The following is a 23,681-nucleotide window of genomic DNA, read 5'->3' as shown; positions in this document are numbered from 1 at the left end:
AAAACAAAACACATCAGTTCTTCAGTGCTCAGCTTTATGGTCCACCTCTCACATCTATATACATGATTACTGGAAAAACCATAGCTTTGACTAGATGGACCTTTGTTGGCAATTTAATGTCTCTGCTTCTTAATATGCTGTCTAGGTTTGTCACAGCTTTTCTTCCAAGGAGCAAGGGTCTTTCAATTTCATGGCTGCACTCACCATCTACAGTGATTTTGGAGCCCAAGAAAATAAAGCCTGTCACTGGTTCCATTGTTTCCCCATCTATTTGCCATGAAGTGATGGGACTGGATGCCATGAGCTTAGTTTTTAGAATGTTGAGTTTTAAGCCAGTGTTTTCACTCTCCTCTTTCACTTTCATCAACAGGCTCTTTAGGTCCTCTTCACTTTCTGCCATAAGGATGGTGTCATCTTCATATCTAAGGTTATTGGTATTTCTACTTGCAGTCTTGATTCCAGCTTGTGCTTCATCCAATTCAGCATTTTGCATGCTATACTCTGCATATAAATTAAATAAGCAGGGTGACAATATACAGCCATGATGTACTCCTTTTCCAACCATAGAACCAGTTGCTACATGTCCAGTTCTAACTGTTGCTTCTTGACCTGCATACAGATTTATTAGGAGGCAGGTAAGATGGTCTGGTAATCCCATCTCTTGAAGAATTTTCCACAGCTTGTTGTGATCCACACAGTCAAAGGCTTTAGCATAGTCAATGAAGCAGAAGTAGATGTTTTTCTGGAATTCTTTTGCTTTTTCTATGATCCAACAGATGTTGGCAATTTGATCCCTAGTTCCTTTGCCTTTTATAAATCCAGCTTGAACATCTGGGAATTCTCGGTTCATGTACCATTGAAGCTTAGCTTGGGGAATTTATTTTGCTAGCATGTGAGTTGAGTGCAGTTGTGCAGTAGTTTGAACATTCTTTGGTATTGCCTTTCTTTGGGATTGGAATGGAAACTGACCTCTTCCAGTCCTGTGGCCACTGCTGAGTTTTCCAAATTTGCTGGCATATTGAGTGCAGCACTTGCACAGCCAAGATATAGATGCAACCTGAATGAAGTGAAGTGAAGTGAAAGTCACTCAGTCGTGTCCAACTCTTTGAGAGCCCATGGACTCAATAGTCCATGGAATTCTCCAGGCCAGAATACTGGAGTAGGTAGCCTTTTCCTTCTCCAGGGAGTCTTCCCATCCCAAGGATTGAACCCAGGTTTCCCGTATTGCAGGCATATTCTTTACCAGCTGAGCCACAAGGGGATCCCAAGAATATTGGAGTGGGTAGTCTACCCCTTCTTCAGGGATCTTCCTGACCCAGGAATGAGACCGGGGTCTCTTGCATTGCAGGTGGATTCTTTACCAACTGAGCTATGAGGGAAGCCCATAAATACATAGAGCTGATTCATTTCATTGTACAGCAGAAACTAACACAGCATTGCAAGACAATTATATTCCAATAAAAAAATGCACTAGGGAAGTTTGCATAGGCTAATGAAGCAGAAAGGAACCTAGAAATAAACCTACATGGACATTATCAATTGGTCTTCATCAAAAGTGTCAAGGTATTTCAATGGAGAAACAATATATAGTAGTTCAGCAAAAGGTACTGAACAGGACATCATTTGGTAAACATGGGCACTTACCCTTACCTCACACCATATAACAAGATTAACTCAAAAGGCAGAATTTAGACCTAAAAGTGAAGGCTAAAGCTATAAAACTTTCTTGAAGAAAATGTACGAGAAATTTTTGCAACTTAAGGTTGACAAAGATTTCATAGGTAAGGTGCCTAGAAGCATGAAAACCCATAAAAGAATAAAGAAGCATCATTGAATTAAAATTCTATAATGCTCAAAATATTATTAAGAAAACATAAATTCAAGCCCCAAAGTGGAAAAAAATATGATGCATATATCTGAATAGGGGCTTTATTTGGAATATATAAAGAACATTTATGATTCAGTAATATGAAATAAATGTCCTTCCAATATTGGCAAAAACATTTGAACACTTCACCTAGACTATATATAAATGATCTATAAGCACATGAATAAAATGCTCAACACAATTAGTTGCTTCAAAATGGAGTATTAAATTGCAGTGACATGCCAATATGCAGTCACTAGAATGGTCACAATAAAAAATACTGACAATATTAAGTGTTAGCAAGGATTGGCACAACTGTAACCCTCATATATTGCTAATGGGAATATGAAATTGTATAACCTCTTTGAAAAGCTTTTTGACAGATTTTAGAAAGTTACACTTACAAAATGAACTCTGAAATTCAGTCATATAATTTTTATTAAATATCTTATATTTATGTTAGATAAATTATATTAGATATCTTACACTATTTATCAAAGAGAAATATAAAAACTGCCTTTGGGCAAAGTCTGTTTATACACAAATATTTGTAACATATTTGTTCATAGTAGCCATAATCTATTAACAGGAGAATGAATAAACAAACTGAGTTACATGGATACATTTGAATGCTACTCAGCTGTAAAAGACTTCCCCGGTGGCTCAGACAGTGAAGTGTCTGCCTACGATGCAGGAGACCCGGGTTCAATTCCTGGGTGGGGAAGATCCCCTGGAGAAGGAAATGGCAACCCACTCCAGTACTCTCACCTGGAAAATCCCATAGATGGAGCTCGGTGGACTGCAGTCCATGGGGTCGCAAAGAGTCGGACATGACTGAACCACTTCCCTTTCCCTTTCCCTGTCAACTGTAAAAACGGAGTAACTCTTGACACTCATAAAATAATTTTAAGCAAATGTGCTATAAGAAATGAATTATGCCCCAAGACATGTATTATAAATGATTCAAATATGTATATAAATGTAAATATGAATTGAATACCACAGTAAGATAGCATTTTATACCCCCAGTTAATGAAAACACAAAATGCAATAACAACAAAAAAAATCAAGAATCCTGACTATACCGAATATTGGCAACAGTATGGAAATAGGTATGCTTTTATACATCCTTTAGATGTGTGAATGAATCAGCTTTAGAAGCATTAACTCATAAAGCGGGACATACATGTTATACAGCACAACTATTTTATTGCTCTGCTTGTGTCTGTGCACCAGAAAAATCCTTACTGGTTTTGGAGGAGAACCTGCAAATGAATGTATTTGTCTATTTTTCACAATGGCAAAAGCAAACAAACAAAACCTTGGAAAGAGTGAAATTTTCAGAAAATGGGATATGTAAATTTGGGGAGATTCAAAGAGTGGGATATTATATAACAGGCAAAATCAATGAATTATAACTCCCTGTAGTGGCACAAATAGACATTGGGTACAACCACCTTGATAACATATTTATAAAGCTAAAAAAAATGATATATCACACAAAAAGTCAGGTATGAGGGAGTAACTTTATAACAAAAGACAGGACAAGTGTGAAAAATAGAGTTGAAGATATTATTATTGATGGTGCATAAATATGAAGTCAGAGAGAATACATAGAGCATCAGGCCTCGATCATTTGGGGAGATATACATCTTCCTGAGCTTTCCTGGTGGCTCAGCAGTAAAGAACCTGCATGCCAGTGCAGAAGCTGCAGGCTTGATTGCTAGGTTGGGAAGATCCCTTGAGAAGCAAATGACAGGACACTCCAGTATTCTTGCCTAGGAAATCCCATGGGGTCTCAAAGAGTCAGACACACTTAGTAACTCAACAACAATAGCAACAACAACAAGCATCTTGAGTGGTTTACTCACAACTTCCCATTTCACAATTACTGACAAATTACACATTCACTAATAATCTTTTGAATGTATTGAATATTGCATGCTGCTGCTGCTGCTGCTAAGTCACTTCAGTCGTGTCCGACTCTGTGCGACCCCACAGACGGCAGCCCACCAGGCTCCCCCGTCCCTGGGATTCTCCAGGCAAGAACACTGGAGTGGGTTGCCATTTCCTTCTCCAATGCATGAAAGTGAAAAGTGAAAGTGAAGTCGCTCCGTCGTGCCAGACTCTTAGCGACCCCATGGACTGCAGCCCACCAGGCTCCTCCATCCATGGGGTTTTCCAGGCAAGAGTACTGGAGTGGGGTGCCATTGCCTTCTCCCAAATATTACATAAGGAAGACATAATTCCTTTCTACCAAAAGCTTGTAATTTAACAGAACTCTTACACAAGCTCAAAACTAATGAAGACTCAAGCTAACAATAAGTGTGTTTAAAATCAACAAATCCTATAAATTCTAAGGTAAAGATATTTAAAAATAAAGCAATTATATTGTTGTAATAAGGTATGTGCATTCAGAATTCAAAGAAGAAAAATTGTAGTTTACAGATTTTAGTAATGTGTAATTAAATACTACAGCATCTATGGCATTCCTTATAATTGTGCTCTTCCTTAATTAATTTTTGTTGTTGCTTAGACATGGTTGGAATTCATCTTTCTTATTTTTTCCTTCTTTGACTAACACTTCCTAAGGCTTAGAAACATGGGTTGCATGAAAAATAAATAGATGTTCAGTGACTGATTAGTGCAGAAATACTTGTCAAATATTTATTTTGAATTACTTAGGATAAAGCAATATTCTTCCATGCTGCATGAAATTCAATCAAGATTCTGTTTGCAATACTATGTACACATTGTTCTCTGGTGCCATTCTTTATTAAATTTTGTTAGAACACAGATTTTATCATGATCCAGAGATTTTTATGGTTGATTAAAGATAAAACTGGTTACCCTAGTAGTAATTTTTTTGTTGTTACTTACCAAAACATGTTGAAGAAAATTGAGCAGATCTTGTGACACTGCTGTTTACAAATACATATTTTCTTTTGTAAGCATGAGGTTATTAAGTAATCTTGGAAGAATTGCCTAGTTTTCTGGAAATATCCATTTTTATAAAGCCCTGTAGGTTCTCCCCTGAGTTTATGTTGGTCAGGGTTTAGAATTAAGGTTTCTCTAGAAGAGAAAAAGGACAGAATAATACTCACACTCTTTCTCCTGTTGTCCAAAACATTTAATTGGAAAAAGTCCTTGATGATTTTTTATGGAGGTTAACTTCTTTCTATGGTACATTTATCCAGCATTCATTAAGAATATATTTTCAAAAATTTTAAAAAATGTACTGTTGAATACTGAGGTGTGTTTTGACGGATGGAGAAACCATTTTATTTGCCACATCTTATAGATATAAAATGATCATTAAAATATATTTTAGCAGCCAGAAATTCAGGTGTATCATATGACAGAAGAATGTCAATTTTAGCTGTAACTTTTCTTAGTGTTTTTTTTTTCCATTTATTTTTATTAGTTGGAGGCTAATTACTTTACAATACTGCAGTAGTTTTTGTCATACATTGAAATGAATTAGCCATGGATTTACATGTATTCCCCATCCTGATCCCCCCTCCCACCTTCCTCTCCACCCAATCCCTCTGAGTCTTCCCAGTGCACCAGGCCCGAGCACTTGTCTCATATATCCCACCTGGGCTGGTGATCTGTTTCACCCTAGATAATATACATGTTTCGATGCTGTTCTCTTGAAACATCCCACCCTCGCCTTCTCCCACAGAGTCCAAAAGTCTGTTCTGTACATCTGTGTCTCTTTTTCTGTTTTGTGTATAGGGTTATCGTTACCATCTTTATAAATTCTGTATATATGTGTTAGTATGCTGTATTGGTCTTTATCTTTCTGGCTTACTTCACTCTGTATGATGAGCTCCAGTTTCATCCATCTCATTAGAACTGATTCAAATGAATTCTTTTTAATGGCTGAGTAATATTCCATGGTATATATGTACCACAGCTTCCTTATCCATTCATCTGCTGATGGGCATCTAGGTTGCTTCCATGTGCTGGCTATAATAAACAGTGCTGCGATGAACATTGGGGTGCACGTGTCTCTTTCAGATCTGGTTTCCTCGGTGTGTATGCCTAGAAGTGGGATTGCTGGGTCATATGGCAGTTCTATTTCCAGTTTTTTAAGAAAACTCCACACTGTTCTCCATAGCGGCTGTACTAGTTTGCATTCCCACCAACAGTGTAAGAGGGTTCCCTTTTCTCCACACCCTCTCCAGCATTTATTGCTTGTAGTCTTTTGGATAGCAGCCATCCTGACTGGTGTATAATGGTACCTCATTGTGGTTTTGATTTGCATTTCTCTGATAATGAGTGATGTTGAGCATCTTTTCATGTGTTTTTTTTTTACCATCTGTATGTCTTCTTTGGAGAAATGTCTGTTTAGTTCTTTGGCCCATTTTTTGATTGGGTCATTTATTTTTCTGGAATTGAGCAGCAGGAGCTGCTTGTATATTTTTGAGATTAATCCTTTGTCTGTTGCTTCATTTGCTATTATTTTCTCCCAATCTGAGGGCTGTCTTTTCACCTTGCTTTATAGTTTCCTTTGTTGTGCAAAAGCTTTTAAGTTTCATTAGGTCCCATTTGTTTATTTTTGCTTTTATTTCCAATATTCTGGTAGGTGGGTCATAGAGGATCCTGCTGTGATTTATGTTGGAGAGTGTTTTGCCTATGTTCTCCTCTAGGAGTTTTATAGTCTCTGGTCTTACATTTAGATCTTTAATCCATTTTAAGCTTATTTTTGTGTATGATGTTAGAAAGTGTTCTAGTTTCATTCTTTTACAAGTGGTTGACCAGTTTTCCCAGAACTACTTGTTAAATTTCTTAGAGTTTTAAAATAATGGTAAAAAATAAATAAATAAATAAATTAAATAAAATAATGGTGTCTCTGAAAATCAATGTTGCCTTCCATTATATGAAATAAGGTGATAACTAACTGTCAAGGTGTTAACAAGAAGAGTTTATATTCCTTCTTAATAAAATTCATGAGATTAAATTATAATGCAGAAGAGTAGCTAATAGATATGAATCTATAATGTAACACTGTAATTTTGGTTATATGAATTGGTGAATATTGGAAACACAAGTTTCCAGACTATCACTATGTAGGGTCCTTATTTAATAATTTGCATTGTAGTTTTGCAAAGCAATTAAACTTCGCTGCTCAGCAATTATCATACTAAGTAAGTTAAACTGATGAGTCAACCAAGAATTTTAGAGTATATAAATGAAGAATGAGGCAAATATATTTACAAAGGGCATTAAGGCAATTGGAACGCTATATAAATGGCTTTGATTTGCTACAGACAGACAGGAAAATGTAGCAGAAGTACTTGTGGGCGCAGTAGAAACGATCTTGTATAGAAACTATTTTTACCCAACAGTCAAAGCCTCATGAAGGGAAGAGGATTTTGTTCAGTTACATACAGAGTAAAGCTAACAGTAAGTGTGTTTATTTTTATTTTTTATTTTTTATGCATAATTTTATTTTATTTTATTTTAATTTTTATTTTTATTTATTTATTTTTTTCCATTTATTTTTATTAGTTGGAGGCTAATTACATCATTTTTTCAGTGTATCAGGAAAAAAGGTAAAAGTCAATATTTTTAATTTAGATAAACTTTATGTTCCTTTTTCTACATCACCATCTTTTTTCCTCCCTCTTTTCTGTTTTGTTGTTCCTGTTCAGTCTCTAAGCCGTGTCTGACTCTTTGAGACCTCATGGGCTGCAGCACGCTAGGCTTCCCTGTCTTTCATTATCTCCCGGAGTTTGCTCAGACTCACGTGCCTTGAGTCAGTGATGCCATCCAACTACCTCATGCTCTGTCAGCCCCTTCTCCTCCTGCCTGCGATCTTTCCCAGCATCAGGGTCTTTTCCAATGAGTTGGCTCTTCACATCAGGTGGACAAAGTATTGGAGCTTCAGCTTCAGCATCAGTTCTTCTTATAAATATTCAGGATTGATTTCCTTTAGGATTGACTGGTTTGATCTCCTTGCTCTCTCTTTAATATGAAGATGTGTGTATGCCAAGTCACTTCAGTCGTGTCCAACTCTTTGCAACCCATGGACTATGGCCCACCAGACTCCTCTGTCTATGGAATTTCCCAGTCAAGAATACTGGAGTGGGTTGCCATTTCCTTCTCCAGGGAATCTTTCCAACCCAGAGACTGAATCCGTGTCTCCTGAATTGGGAGGCAGGTTCTTTAGCCCTAGTGCCAGCTGGGAAGTCCCTAATACCAAGAAATGTACAAACAAATGAAACCCTAGCATCAGATAGAAAAATAAGATTTCTTATAATACTTTTGAAATTATCCTAAATCAAGTTTCTTCAACTTTAATATTTGTCTCATAAGGTTTTAAAATAACAAGTCTGACATTTCTTCAAAGAAGACATATGGATGGTCAAGAGACACATAAAAAGGATGCTCAATGCCACTAAGTGATAAAGAAATGCAGATCAAAACTACAATGAGCTATCATTTCATGCTAATCAGAATAGCCATCACCAAAAAATCTACACACGATAAATGCTTGAGAAGGAATGGAGAAAAGGGAACCTGCACGCATTGTTGGTGAGAACGTAAATTGATACAGTCACTATGGAGAACAGCATGGAGGTCTTCTAAAAAACTAAAAGTAGACCAACCGTATGACCCAGCAATCCCTTCACTGAGCATATACTCTGAAAAAACAAACAGACGCATGTACCTCAAAGTTCATTGAAGCACTATTTACAATAGCCAGGAAGTAGAAACAACATAAATGTCCATAGACAGATGACTGGATGTAGAAAGTGTGACAGATACATATGATGGAATATTATTCAGATGCATAAAGAAACAAAACTGGGTCATTTGTAGAGACATGGGTGGACTGAGATTCTGTCATAAAGAGTGAAGTAAGTCAGAAAAAGAAAAACAAATACCATGTATTAATGCATGCATATGGAATCTAGAAAAATGATACAGATGAAACTATTTGCAGGACAGAAATAGAGATGCAGACATAGAGAACAGATGTGTGGACATGGGAGTGGGGAAGAAGAAGTGAGATGAATTGGGAGATTGGGATGGACATGTATAGATTACTGTGTAAAACAGATGGCTAGTGGGAACATGCACAGGGAACTCAGCTATGGCTCTGTGATGACATGGATGGGTGGGATTTGGGTTGATGGGAGGGAGACCCAAGAGAGACATACATATCCATGTACATATAGCTGAAGTCTTTGTGTAGATCACAACAAACTGGAAAATTCCTGAAGAGATGGGAATATCAGATCTTCTTACCTGCCTCCTGATAAACCTGTATGCAGGTCAAGAAGTGATAGTTAGACATGGAAGAAAAGACTGGTTCCAAATTGGAAAAGGAGTACGGCAAGGCTGTATATTGTCAGCCTGCTTATTTAACTTGTATGCAGAATATAGTATGCAAAATGCTGAATTGGATGAAGCACAAGCTGGAATCAAGACTGCAAGTAGAAATACCAATAACCTTAGATATCAAGATGACACCACCCTTATGGCAGAAAGTGAAGAGGAACTAAAGAGCCTCTTGATGAAAGTGAAAGAGGAGAGTGAAAACACGGGCTTAAAACTCAACATTCTAAAAACTAAACTAGTGGCATCCGGTCCCATCACTTCATGGCAAATAGATGGGGGAACAATGGAACCAGTGACAGGCTTTATTTTCTTGGGCTCCAAAATCACTGCAGATGATTACTGCAGCCATGAAATTAAAAGACGCTGGCTCCTTGGAAGGAAAGTTATGACCAACCTAGACAGCATATTAAAAAGCACAGACATTAAATTGCCAACAAAGGTCCATCTAGTCAAAGCTATGGTTTTTCCAGTGGTCATGTAGGGATGTGAGAGTTGGATCATAAAGAAAACTGAGGACTGAAGAATTGACGCTTTTGAACTGTGATGTTGGAGAAGACTCTTCAGAGTCCCTTGGACAGCAAAGGAGATCAAACCAGTCAGTTCTAAGGAAGTCAGTCCTGAATGTTCGCTGGAAGGCCTGATGATGAAGCTGAAGCTCCACTGCTTTGGCCACCTGATGCAAAGAACTGCATCTTTTCACTGGAAAAGACCCTGAAGCTGGGAAAGATTGAAGGCAGGAGAAGAAAGAGACAACAGAGGTTGAGATGGTTGGATGGAATAACTGACTCAATGGACATGAGTTTGAGCAAGCTCTGGGAGCCGGTGATGGACAGGGAAGCCTGGTGTGCTGCAGTCTACGGGGTTGCAGAGAGTCAGACAGGGCCAGGTGACTGAACTGACTAAACTGCCATATAGCTGATAGACTTTGTTGTACAGCAGAAACCCATGCAACATTGTAAAGCAACTATACCCCAAAAACAAATTATAATGAGTTTGACGTTTAAGATCATTAAATATTTTGCAAATTCAGACTCGAGATTCTGTGAACATGTTACAGTCTGTATTTGAAACTTGAGTATTTTTCAAATATCCTTCTCTTTTTTTGTTACTGTTAGTTGATTTAAGTTACATGCCAAGAAAATTTGAGAGATATTGACATGAAAAGAAAGCAATGCACTTTGAAAGAACTAGAAATACGAAGTTATTTCTAACCTAATGAAAGAGTGCACATAATAGCATAAACCATTGGGAAATTGAGAGATCATAGATATGACTTTCACTTTTGCAGAATTTTGCTTATTGTTAGCTGAAATGAAATTATTTTTCCAAATAATTTGGATGGTTATATCACCTACTAACTTAAGCATAAAATTTCTGGTCAATGAACCAAGGTGTTAAAATGTACAACTCATTAAAGGGAAGTTTATTGACATGATGTCAATCTTTAAATATTAAGTATTTAATATCCTAGGAAGGAAACCTCGAATTAGGTCTTATATGCTGCTGGAATGTCTTCTCTAAGCTAGAAAATAACATGGGGGCCATAATAAATGAGATGGAGTATCCAGAATTTCATTGATAGATTATTGAGGAAAATGAGGCAAAAGACTCACAAAGGTTAGTACACTAGAAAGGATTTATTTTGCAAGACAATACATCTCACCAAATTGCTGTATTCCTGAGCAGGTTAAGAGAACATTGCTTTCATAATAGTAAGAAATATACTAGTGAGGAGAAGACATCATTGAGAAGCTCAATGGTGATTTTCCTTTGTAGTCTATTGTTCCTAGTTAGGGAGGATACTATGGAATTGGATCCCAAGTTTCAAGAGAAGATGAGGCAATTCTGCAATAGAAAATGTCTACTGGCATTCAATATAAGTTGACATATATATTAAAAGAGATAAGAAACCAAGAATGCAATCTAGTGAGCTTTGGCCCACAACAATTTGTGTGGAGGTTAATAAATTATACTGCTTATTATTTTTCAGTGTAACATAATGTGATGGCTAATTTTGTAGAGTGTTTCTGAGTAAAATTGACACTTAGATTGGTGAACTCTGAGTATAGCAGATTCCTTGCCATAATCTAGGGGGGCCTCATCTAATCAATTGAAGACCTGAATAGACCAGCCATCCAAGCAAAAGAAAATTATCCAGCAGGCTACCTTTAAACTTTATACCATGAACACTTCTGGGTCTCTAACCTGCTGGTCTATTGCAGATTGTAGACTCACGAAACTTCATAATTTCATGAGCCAGTTCGTTATAATAAACTTCTAAATATTTATAAATCTTATTGGTTCTGTTTTCTAGGGAACCCTGATTTAAATAGAGAGGTAATTAATAAAATTATCTCTTGACCTTTAGAACAAAGAATTCTTAAGAGCAAGTGAGCAAAATTACCAATGGAATATAATAATCTATGGTCCAGTTTCTATTCCTGAACCAATCAGATCTTGATCCCATCAACTGAAGGCTTCCTCAAAGAAGGGCTTGGACTATCATGGCAAATATATAAGGTAGTGATTTCCCCCTTCCATTCCCAAAGAAAGCTTTGGACATTTATCTTTAGTTAATTAATGATTGGAGGAAGGGTGCCCTGGGACAGCAATATTGCATCAGAGGATGAATGATAGGGCCTAGAAAGATTCAAAGCCCTGGTAAAAAAGTGACATTTTTAGAAGTCCAGTGGTGTGGAGCATTCTAATTATGACTTCTAAGGTAACTAAAAGAGAAGCATTCAGTCTATCTCTTCAGCTTTTGAAGAAAACATATATCACATTTTGGAATACTTTCCAACTCATTTATTTAGTGAATCTAAAGGTTTCCAGTATTCAAGGTGAGCTCAAAGCAGAATAGAATTTTGAAACATGTTCATGGTAAACTATAAATGACTCTGCCACTTGTGTCATATGACCCAACAGATCCTATAATACTAGAGACATCTGTAGTAGATATGGACATCATATGGGTCTCTTCCAAGCCCTAATATGAGAGAAGCAGTGCATAACTGTACTGTTTTGAAGCAAGACTACACTATCTACACAATTAACTATTCAATATTTTAAAAGCAGATTCTATGCATGGGTCATCAACTGACTATTTTCCCAGGGTTTCTCATCATGAGTTGCGAATTCACAGACATAAAGTCAGATGCACATGGCAGAAGTCTATTGTGTGATGGAAGGTGTGTACTGGAACGGGCCCAGAGAAGGCTGGAGGCACAGGTAAGTTAAGCCAAAAGATGGTCCAGATGCTCATGCTGTCCTGATCTGTCACACCAGTTCTTACCCCTCAACTGACACCTGTGTCCTCATAAAATGTTTCCCATGATAAGTTAAAAGGGGGAAATTTTAATTTGACTTATTTAGATCAATATGTTGGTGTGAGTAAAAAGTAATCGTCTACCAACTTACAACCTCACTCAAGAGTTTCCCTGAAGCATCACGATGAGGGGATAAACCTCCCATGGAGCTGAACTCATTGAGTTAACATCAATGGAGCAGTGACCTGACTACTGGGCAGTAGTGAATAGCTTGACTGATTGGCCAGGTTCTAGGAAAGAGAAATAATGGGGGAGCAGAGGCAAAGATTCATGAGGACAAAGCATATGGATGAATTAGGGAAATGTACTTAAAATTTGTGATTCCTCAGCTGACATCAATCCCTATCAGAGGTCAGCCACTGTGGCAGAGGCAGAGCCCGATGAATGAATGATTAATCCATGGAGATCCACCAGCTTCTGTCCGCTTCAGAATCAAAGGCACCATGAACAAAGCAGAGATGTGGGAGCAGAGATGAAGGCAACCTCTGTGCCTGGCAGTATGGATTTGCTCTCATCAAGTTTAATCTTAAGTTTCATAGAGGATCCGATTTATCTTGATGAAATCTTGCACAATATATAACAATGTTATTTCTATACACCATTGCTGTCTATTTTATATAAAATGATGGAGACAGCAATAAACGGCATGAGATCCATTGATTTACTGTTTACCACATCCCTCACTAGTTGCCAGTTTAACATTGAAATAGCCACTTTATGGTGTATATATGTCTTCTCAGGTGGGCATGACAGTGTGAGAATAGTCCCTGTCCTTCAAAATGAAGAATGTGTTTTGAATCACTGCCCACTGTATGATGTCATGTAGGCAAAAAGTGAAAGCCACGAGTCTGTGAACTAAGGTGGAAATAGATCCTCACCCTCAGTCATTGTTCTTTCTTGGTTCTACGACTTTAGATTTTGTTGCAGTTGATATGTTCTGATTTCCAGTTGTCAGGGACAATGGCCCTTCTACCAGAAGACTGAGTAATATTTCCATTAAAGTTATGAATGCTAACAGCATCCTTATGCTAGTGAAGAAGATGCTAAGAAAAGAGTGGCTATATTGGTAGTAGAAATAATCCTGATCATAATGCAAAAGAGAATAGGGTAGCAGAGGATGAGAAGGTTGGATGGCATCACTGATTCAATGGACATGAATTTGAGCAAACTCCAAGAGATAGTGAAGGACAAGGAAGCCTGGTGTGCTACAGTCCATGGGGTATCAAAGAGTCAGACACAACTTAGCCACTGAACAACAACAACATTATAGGGGCAAAGAGGATTTTCTGGAATTTAAGAGAATCACAGGATTGGGAGAATGTCTAGGTGCTTCCATGACAAATGGCATCTGTAGATGGGAACTTTCAGTAGACATGGTCTGCCAAGTGTGTAATAAGCAGGGTCTCCTGGGTTTTAATATATCTGTGCTACCTCACAAGGCAAGCAGACTAGGAATAAGGAGAATCTAGGATGGATGATAAACATAGCAGATGATAAATATCAGTTGGCCAGTAAAAAGGGCTAAAATTTGTTCTTCCATCTCTTCTGTGGTTTTATACATTTTTTTTTTAAATTCTTTTAAATGATTCTGAATGTCTACTGCCTTAAAGAATCAGTGACAGGACTAAGTGAACTATCATTAGATGTAAGTGGATCTGACTATGTTGTATCAGATATTTCGAATGCCTACTCATGTTTCTTCTCCATTACAATTTCATTGCATATCGGCCTTTCTACTATCAGCACTTGTCTTCTTTCTAGTGACTGACTTTGCCCTCTAAAACCTACTTTATCTGCTTGGGCAGCAGGTCAAATGTATCTGTGAGTTATATGCTCCTTCCCTGAGTGCTTTCTTCACCAGATGATGGCCAGGAGTTGGTGCATAAGTACCCTGAACTCTGGATGCCTTAGTTGGCAGGCATCTGAAGGCATTCTTACCCTGGCCGTTGGAGTTTCTCTAGGGGTTCAGGCTCTAATCAACCACGCTAATAGCTGGTTTATATTCACCTTTTCCTTACTACCTTCTTTCCTCTCTCTGTTGAACTTCTACATATTGCTACTAAAATTCTCTTCAGTTTTTACATAAGTTACTTTTGTATTTGAATCCTTATATCCACGGGGGCTTTTTGGAGAACCAAGCAAAATACCCAATACAGAATATTTGATGAGCTTGCAAAAGGAGCCATCTTGTTTCTGGATCCTGGATTTCCAAATCCTATAAAGACAGAAATGAAGATGTAATCATTGAAGAAGTAGTGAGGCTGTCTGGTGACTGATGCAAAAGAATCAAGAAGGAGAACCTTTACACTGGCTTCTACCACTTTTGGTTTCTCAGCCTAGTTTTCTGCACATGACCTCAGCCTGCACTCTGCCTCTCTAGCTACCCTCCTTACCCCATCAGAATAGGTCCTCTTTGCAGGGTATTTCAGGCTTGCTTTCTCTTCCTCCAGAAAAGTAGAAAAGAGAGATCATTTTAGAAATGCCCCCCTCTTGCTTTCTGTCTTGACCACATTTCTTATTGCTAATATGTTTTCTTTATGAATAGATGCATGATCCCAGTGTGCAAATATTGTCTCTAAGAGACATAACCCAGGAAAGGACAGTTGCCTTATAACATCCTATGAGAAGATTATTATTTGTGTTATTATTTTCCAGATTAAGCATTTTTTCCCCCAAAGTCAGACAGCTAGTATCTGGCAAAGACATTGCTTTTAATCCAATTCCCTTCATCTCTGCAACTTGAGTTCTTAACCACAAAGCTATCCTGCTCTCTTAATAAATTACATATGTGAAGGGAAAAAATACTTTCATCTTGGCAGCTTACAGACATGAAAAATTTTATATTTCAACTCAGTGTCTTTTCTCTACCTTTCAGCCACTTCTGCTTTTGCCCTCACATTACTTCTGTCCTATCTTCTTTCTTCTGTCTGTACACAGTGGAGAAAATTGCTTTCTAAATCTTGTCTTTCTGTAGTTTCTAACTGAACACTATTGACAATATCTTCAAGTGATTATGTCTTATCTGTTTTCTAAAAAGTCACTGCTTGTAGAACTCACTTGAACACTATTCTTTGCTCAGGAGGAGTGATGAGCAGCTGTAGTAAGATGCTTTTCTTCCCTGTGACCCCAGTGAGTACAACCCGCTAGTGTTTCAGCCTCCTTTACGGTCAAGCAATTAATCTGTCCTCGTCACTGCAACCATAAAGGTACCATTTTACTCTGTGATTGATGTTCATTGATATTATGGGGAAATGCTTTTCCAGACAACTCAGACATAAAATATGAATTGGAAGCATATGTATGAATGTCAATGCTCGCATTTTAGGGTGCTTTCCTGATCAAATGACATTGGAAGTGAAGTAGCAGAATCTCGTCCAGCGATGTTCATACAAATTCATTCTCCTATGGAATGAACCAGAGCCACTTGTACACTAGAAGCAGCTAGCCCACAGGGGACTGAACTAGAAATGACACATCACAGTATTTTGTAAACTGGCTTGACATATTCAGGACAGGGTAGAGGATGGTGGCATGCTTGGGACAGATATATATTCATATTCTTGAGAATTTTAATTTTCTATAATAATTTTTAACTTAAAAAAAAATTTAAATACATATACATTAATCAGGATCAGATACATGATTACCTTATGACCCAGTGCTGGCATATTAAATACATATTTTCAAACACATTTATGGCAGAATGAGTGTCAGTTAATACTATTTTAATTGTCTCAGACTACAAACCAAACAATATCAGTTTACAAACAGAAGAGGACTTAGTGGGAAATACCGTATTTGTTTTTAATGAAGATCAACCACCATGCAAAGTTATGCAGTTCCATAAGAGGAAAGCATTGGAATAATTGAGTGATTATATAACATTGGATACTACAATCAAGTCAACTAAAAAATCCTACACTTTATACATCAGAGTTATATTTTATATTGAGGATAAGCACTTACTGTAATTAAACAGGACCATGAAGCATACTAAGTAAATACTGATTCCAAATTTTGTCTTTATAGCTTTGTTGTTTTCAATATTTTAAACGGTTTTCAGTTGTCTAAAATCAATATACCTGAAAGTTTATGCACAGTCAGCTAATAATGTAGTAAAGAAAATTTGAGCAAATCCTAGAGGTCAGAGAGTGATTTATTTTTCTTCCTTTTGAAAGGGATTTATCCATTATTTAAGTCTGAGAAATACTGACTTAAAATACAAACACTACAGTTTCTTTTTCACAGCTTCTCACAACCAGCATGTAGACCAGTTTTTTTTTACAACCACAGTAGTTGTATTGTGTGTTTCTTCATGTTAATATATTTTTGTTGTAAATATTCCTTTTTAAATTGTTCTTTGATTTTGTCACTTAAATTTTGTTTTGTAAAGGCAACAGTGGAGACTCTTGTTACCAGTTATGATAAATCTCTCTGACTTTGCACATACTCATAGCATTTTAAATGCTTGGGAACTTTGGGTGGGAGAGCATGATGGTGGGAAGAATGTGAGCCAGGAATCCTTTGGTGCAAAGGCAGCTCTGCTGTCTACCAGCTATATGAATTTGGAGCAGGAATTTCATCTTTTTGGATCCAGTTTCTCAAGTGTAAAAATGTTGTGGTAGAAATTTATCATAAAGGGTTGTGCAAGTTAACAATTCATTTATGTGATGGGACTGACTCAGAGTGGGCACTCAATACAGAGTGCTTTGTGGTCTTTCTCCTGACATTTAGAGCCAGTTACAAGTCACATGAGAAAAAAATCAGTTCTGCTAAATTAAACTCGCATCTTCCATTGGAAAAAACTGCTATTATCAAGTTGGAGAAGGATACTAGATTCAGTGATTTATCTCCAAGTGACATTTGCTGCTGTTAAAAATATCACTGAAAATAAAGGATGAAGATTACCCACTTCTACAAAATGCTAAAACCACCAAAAAGTCTCAGATGCAGAAGGAAAGAGCTAATAAATGGAGTAACATGGACAGTTTGGAATTGAATGAAAGGGTGTACATGAAGAAACTCCAAAACAAGTCACACTAGTTCAGTTAACTTTTGGACTTATGCCACCCTTTGCCAGGTAATTTTCCAAGAACTAAGAAAAGAACATTGAACAAAAAAAGTGAAATGACAGTTTTTACTGAGCTGGTATACCACTTGGGTGAAAAGTGGGAAGATAGTTAATAAATACATGTCTGTTACATAAAGTCAGAGAATGATAAGTATTGAAGAGAAAGATACAGTAGGCTGTTCATTTCCTGTTTCAAAGAATAGGGTCAGGCATCTAACAGACACTAGGTAAATATTACCTCCTTTAGGAATGGTTGATACTAAGAAATATGGAACTCTTGCCACATCTTGATCTTGAGCTCAGAATCTGTTGGTTTGGTGTTGTATTGTATGTGGAATTGTCTTTATTCTAATTTCTGCCCATGGTATTTACCGAGTGCTTATTATGTGCCTGCCATGGTTCTAGACACAGAGCAGAGTATGGTTCACTATGTAGCTCATACTCCAAGAAGGAACTGAAGAGAAAATCATAAAGTAAATTACATAGTGTTTATACATTGATAAGTTGTATGATGTAAAACAATAGAGTCATGTGTGAGAATTACAGCTTTAAGTGTGGTCAAAGTAGTCTTTTTTGAGAAGTAAACACTTAAGTAAATATTTGAAAGAGATAAGGAGTGACTATGTGTATATTTGGGGGAACCAGGTGGAAAGTGTGAGAAGGATGAACGTTGTGAGACAGCATGAGATGGGAGCATATCTGGTGAGCTGCAAAGAAACTAAAAAAAAAAAAAAAAAAAAAGAAAGAGCACTGAGGGTTAAGATAAAGATGAACAGAAGACAAAACCTGAGATGTATAGTTTGAGAAACCAGTTCTGTTATGGGGAAAACATACATACATACACACACATGCAATTTTAAAAGTAAGACTTTGCTCTTTATAAGACCTACTCTGATAAAAGGAAGAAGAAAAACATTCACCAACCAAAAGCTAGAGACCTTCACACCTCAGTGTCTTAAAACTTCAGAATTCTAGGCCTTACTTTACATAAATATACTCAAGACTCCCTTCAGAACTTTCACTGTGGTCATCAGAAGAAGAGAAAGCCAAGGAATACAGGATAATTAAGTAGGGAAATTGAGACTTCACCATGCCCAGAAGAAAGTCATAAGGTGACACATTTCAAATGAGCATTTGCTGCGGTTAAATTGGAAAGAGGTTGCTGGTATTTGCTCAGTAAAGCACTTAGGATTTAAAAAGAGATTGGTCTACTTGTCTAGAGCAGTAAAATATTGAAGATCTATGTCAAGGGTCAACATGCTTTCTCTGTAAAGGACCAGGGAGTAAATATTTTAGACCTTTGGGCCATACGATCTGTTATAACTATTGAACTCCATCACTGTAGCTGAAAGCAGCCATAAACCACATGCAACCAAGTGAGTATGGCAAAATTCCAGTAACATTTTGTTTATAAAAACAAGTGATGAGCTGAATTTGACCTCCAGGCCATTGTTTGATGACTTCTGGTTTATACTAAAGAACTACAAAGTAATGACAGTGTTTGCACAGAGGGGCAAGACAATAGAGATCCTTTGACAGTTGAGATTTTAAACTTTCATTCTAGGTGAACTATTGATCAGAGACCATTTGAGTTTTTTCATCAGATCACACAGGACATCGGAGGGTATTATATGGACTTACTCTCAATAGGACGGGAGCCATGAGAGGATACTCAAGAGGTGGGCAGTGTTACTGAATTGCATTACTATTTTACTCTGGCTGCTAAGGTGAGAATCAGTAGTAGTAGGATGAAGGGAGGAAGTAGAGAGACCAACTATTGAAGAAATCCAGGTGTTAAGGGTTGAACTGTGTCTTCCAGAAAAGTATTGAAGTCATAACCCTTAGTATTTCAGAATGTGACCTTATTTGGAGATAGTGCATTTACAGAAATATCAAGTTATAATGAAGTTATTAGGGTGGACCCTGGCCCGATATGACTAATGTCCTTTTAAAAAGGAGTAGTTTGGATACGGACATGCGCACAGGGAGAATACCATCTGAACATGAAGACAGAATTTGGGATGATGTATCTGTAAGCCAAAGAACACTTACAAACCACCAGAACTTAGGAGAGCAGCACGGAACAGATTTTTTCCTCGCAGCTTTCAGAACAAACCAACTGTTGATCTCAGACTGATTGTGAGACAAAGAATTTCTGTTGTTTAAGCCAGTCAGTGTGTGGTACTTTGTTATGGTAGCCCTGAGTTTGTGCTGCTAAGTTGCTTCAGTCTTGTCTGGATCTTTGTGATCCTATGAACTGCAGCCCATGAGGCTCCTTTGTCCATGGGATTCTCCAGGCAAGAATATTGGAGTAGGTTGCCATGCCATCCTCCAGGGGATCTTCCCAACCCAGAGACCAAACCCATGTCTCTTATGTCTTCTGCATTGACAGGTGGGTTCTTTACCACTAGCACCACCTGGGAAGCCCCATGGCAGCCCTGGGAAACTAACATCCCAAGTGAGGGATAATGATGGTTCAGACTCTGATGGCAGCAGAGAAGAGCTGTTAAGTTCTGGATAGAATATGGAGAGGCAACAATAATTGCCATTGGATTAAATGTGAAAGGTGAGTGAAAAGTCAAAGTCAAAGATGATTCCAAGCTTTTTGGGAGGATAGAAGTGTAAGTAACTGGGTTGAGGAAGACTATAGAGGGACTCGGTTTTAGTGGGGAGAGTTTCAGATTTCAGTTTTTGGGCACGTTGAGACTGAGATGCATTCAGACTTAAGAGGTAAGGATTAATTTGGCAGATCCCCTGCAGGATGGCCCCTGGGTCTCCTGCATCAGTTTTATGAAAATTTATTGTAATTGAGTGATTAAGGCAATTAATCCTTCACTAGGTCAAAACTATAGACCCCTGATTTGCAGCAAAATGTACCTTTAATCCCAAGACCTTGGATACTTTGGTTATGCAGAGAAGGGGTTGGTATTTCCTCACCCATGAATACTGAGATGCAGCATCACGAGTCATGTTTCTGCCGTTTTACGTTGATACCATCTTGAGGCTTCAAACTCAGTCTCCTGACTATGTCAGGAAATGAACTGGTATTTTCCTTATCAATAAATAATGAAGTAGCAGAACAAGGCCAAAGTCCCTTGTGAAATTGCTACTGGATCCCAACCTTTGATCACAGAGTAAGGGTATTGCTTTTCTAATGATGCAGCTTAACATTCTCCAGTCCAAGAGCCAAAGTCCATCTTCTAAAGTCTGACATATGACCCTACTAAATATATCCCTGTATACCACTCTGGAATGAAATGGGCAATGGTAAATTAAATGTTTGCTAAATATCCTATCAGAGTCAGAAAGATTCCCTGGAGAAGGGAATGGCTACCCACTCCAGTATTCTTTCTTGGAGAATTCCATGGACAGAAGAGCCTGGGAGGGTTATAGTCAGAGAGTTGCAAAGAGTTGGACACGACTAACACTTTTACTTTCATCTGCATGTGCCCTCCTATTGGGACAGTACACTGTTGTTAATTGAGAAGCAAAGAAGTCTAAGTTCTTGACCGAGCCGACTGTGCTTACATTCAGTTGAAGGAGGTTCTTATGGGAGAGCATGTAAACCAACAAAATCATTAGGATGGCCTCCCCAAATAGCTCTTTTCTGAAAATACTTTGAGTTTCAATTTTTAGATTGACAGATCAAATACAATGAAGTGATCCATACAGCTCAAGAAATATTAGCTTGTGGACACTCCCCACATTCAAATAACAACTCAGTACATTTTCAGAAGGAACATTGGAAGATGTATGGGCCATCTGGAAGACCGAGATGGATAGGACACTGAACTTGTATACCATCCTTTTGATAATAGTATAGTATAGAATTCAGTCTAATAGGGTGACACCCATAGTAATACTATCTCCTTGCATTTTAGAGACTTCTGATAACCTTGACATTGAGAAGGAAGCACTGGTTGTTGACTGGGTGGTGCTCTCTTATACTCTACACCTCTTGGAGTTATGAAATTACTCTGTTTCCTATTGGTATATGCAGACATGGTTCAGTCTGAAAATAGAATCCCTTGAGCACTTGGCCACAAAATTCTAGGTCACCCAGCATGCAGCTAATGGCTATGACTTGCTGTTTATATCTTCTACAGAAACTGAGGACAATAGAATGGTAAAATGGCTGGCTCAAAAACAAATCACTCTAACCAGGTTCTGTCCACTGACTGGTAAGCTGGCTAGATGCCAAAAATCTAGCTGGTGCCCTACTGGGATCCATCTGTTCTCAGCTGTCTGTTAGCAATCAAGGAGCCAGACTTTGGGAAAGTGTCTGGAGCAGCACAACATGAATGTCCCTTCACACAGTCCTGCTCCACCTCCTAGTCAGTCTCAGGCTGTGAGAAATCTGGGCAGCATCCTGTGCCAGAATGTGAGTGCATGCTGTTATCACTGCCAATTTCTGGTTGGAGGTTTGTGTCCCACTGTGGTCAGAGCATATCTGTTACCTTTACTCTGCTCCTTGCTATATTGTGCTTCTTGTCCAGATATCCTGCCAGGTGGACTTTGGGCTGGCCCAACTGACCCTCACAGTGTAGGTGTGAATGAGTGCATGCTGACCATCACAGGAAGGAAAGTGAGCAAAAGTGTGATGGAAACGCCTTCCTGAAACATTGGCAAGTTGTGGTGAGATGCACAATAATTGTCTCTATTCAGATCTCTCAAAAGGATTGGTTCCTGGAAAGTGTCCAGGTTTGGGGTGATTCTTTCTCTGATAGTGGTCTGCTCTCCTAGTCTGTTACAGCACTGGATACTCCACCAGTATCAGATGCTGCAGCAGGCAAAGTCAGCAACCATCCAGACTCTCCTCATAATATTACTATATTCTCAGGGCCTCCCAGATACCTGGTAGGTTCTGTTAAGTTATACTACTCAATATCTGTCAATTAAATTGTCAATTAATTGCCAATGGTGGATTCTAGAAACTGAAGTCAAACAATACATGCAGATAATAGACGTGAAATCAGACTTCGGAGGAAATCTTTAGGCTTTGTTTAAGTACTTCCTACCCTTCCATTCCACTCCCGTGACTACTTCTCCACCTGCACCCCTGCCCCCTGGAGTACAATTACAGATGTTGACCTTGTTCGGCTTCACACACAGCATATCCCTTACAGTGGGGAGAACAACTACTGACTGGTGAACACCTCTGATGGATGCATGGCAATATTCCCTCTGGGCCATGTGTTCTTCCTGGTCTGTTCATCATATGTGCATAAATGTCTTCCCCTGACTGCTGTGGGTGAAAATGACCCATAAGCCTCAGGTCACTGCACTCAGGTCTTCACAAGTTTTATAAAACTCACTTTTAACTCCCTACATTTACCCTCTGGCCCAGGTGGAAACGTACATAGAAAACATCTTCTGGGAAAGCTGGTAAGTTGGAAGGCAGACTACTCCAAGACCCTAGGCATCATCCTGAATCAGGGATACTAGAGCTAATATTTTGGTGCTGTTATTTCTGTCAATTAGATTTCCCTCATGGCTCAGAGGGTGAAGAATCTGCCTAAAGTGGAGGAGCCACAGGAATCACAGGTTCAATGCCTGGGTTGGGAAGACCTCCTGGAGGAGGAAATGTCAACCCACAATTATTCTCTCTCTTTCATTTCAGGTATACATTTTTCTTATCTAAATATAAATTTTTTTTCACTTTCCATGAATTTTCTGTTTCCTCTATATTCCTTATTTTTTCCTACTTCTCTGTTAGTTTGGGTTAATATTTTTACATTAGAGACATTCTTCATATATCTACTGAGCTGGGGATGTGTACTCAAGAACCAGGGTACTACAAAGCTAACTGGAATCTCTCTTCATGTAAGGGGGGCGGTGGGCTCTCAGCTGGTAAGCCTTGATGTAGCTGATCTGCTTGGTCAATTTTCTGGGGTCCCTTAAATGTCAGTGTCCGTAGGTATTTTCCCTTGAATTGGTCTTTTTCCTCTGAAACAGAATCTCCAGTCTGTAAACATGGGAGTAAGCTATGGGAAAGATAATGTAGATTACCCTATTTAACTTTAAGCTATACTTCAAATCGCTTTTCCCAGAGTAGAGCCTTCAC

Source organism: Odocoileus virginianus, chromosome 13 (assembly GCF_023699985.2).
Source record: "Odocoileus virginianus isolate 20LAN1187 ecotype Illinois chromosome 13, Ovbor_1.2, whole genome shotgun sequence".
In the NCBI taxonomy this organism is placed as follows: domain Eukaryota; kingdom Metazoa; phylum Chordata; class Mammalia; order Artiodactyla; family Cervidae; genus Odocoileus; species Odocoileus virginianus.
Note: the sequence above shows the minus strand (reverse complement) of the source record.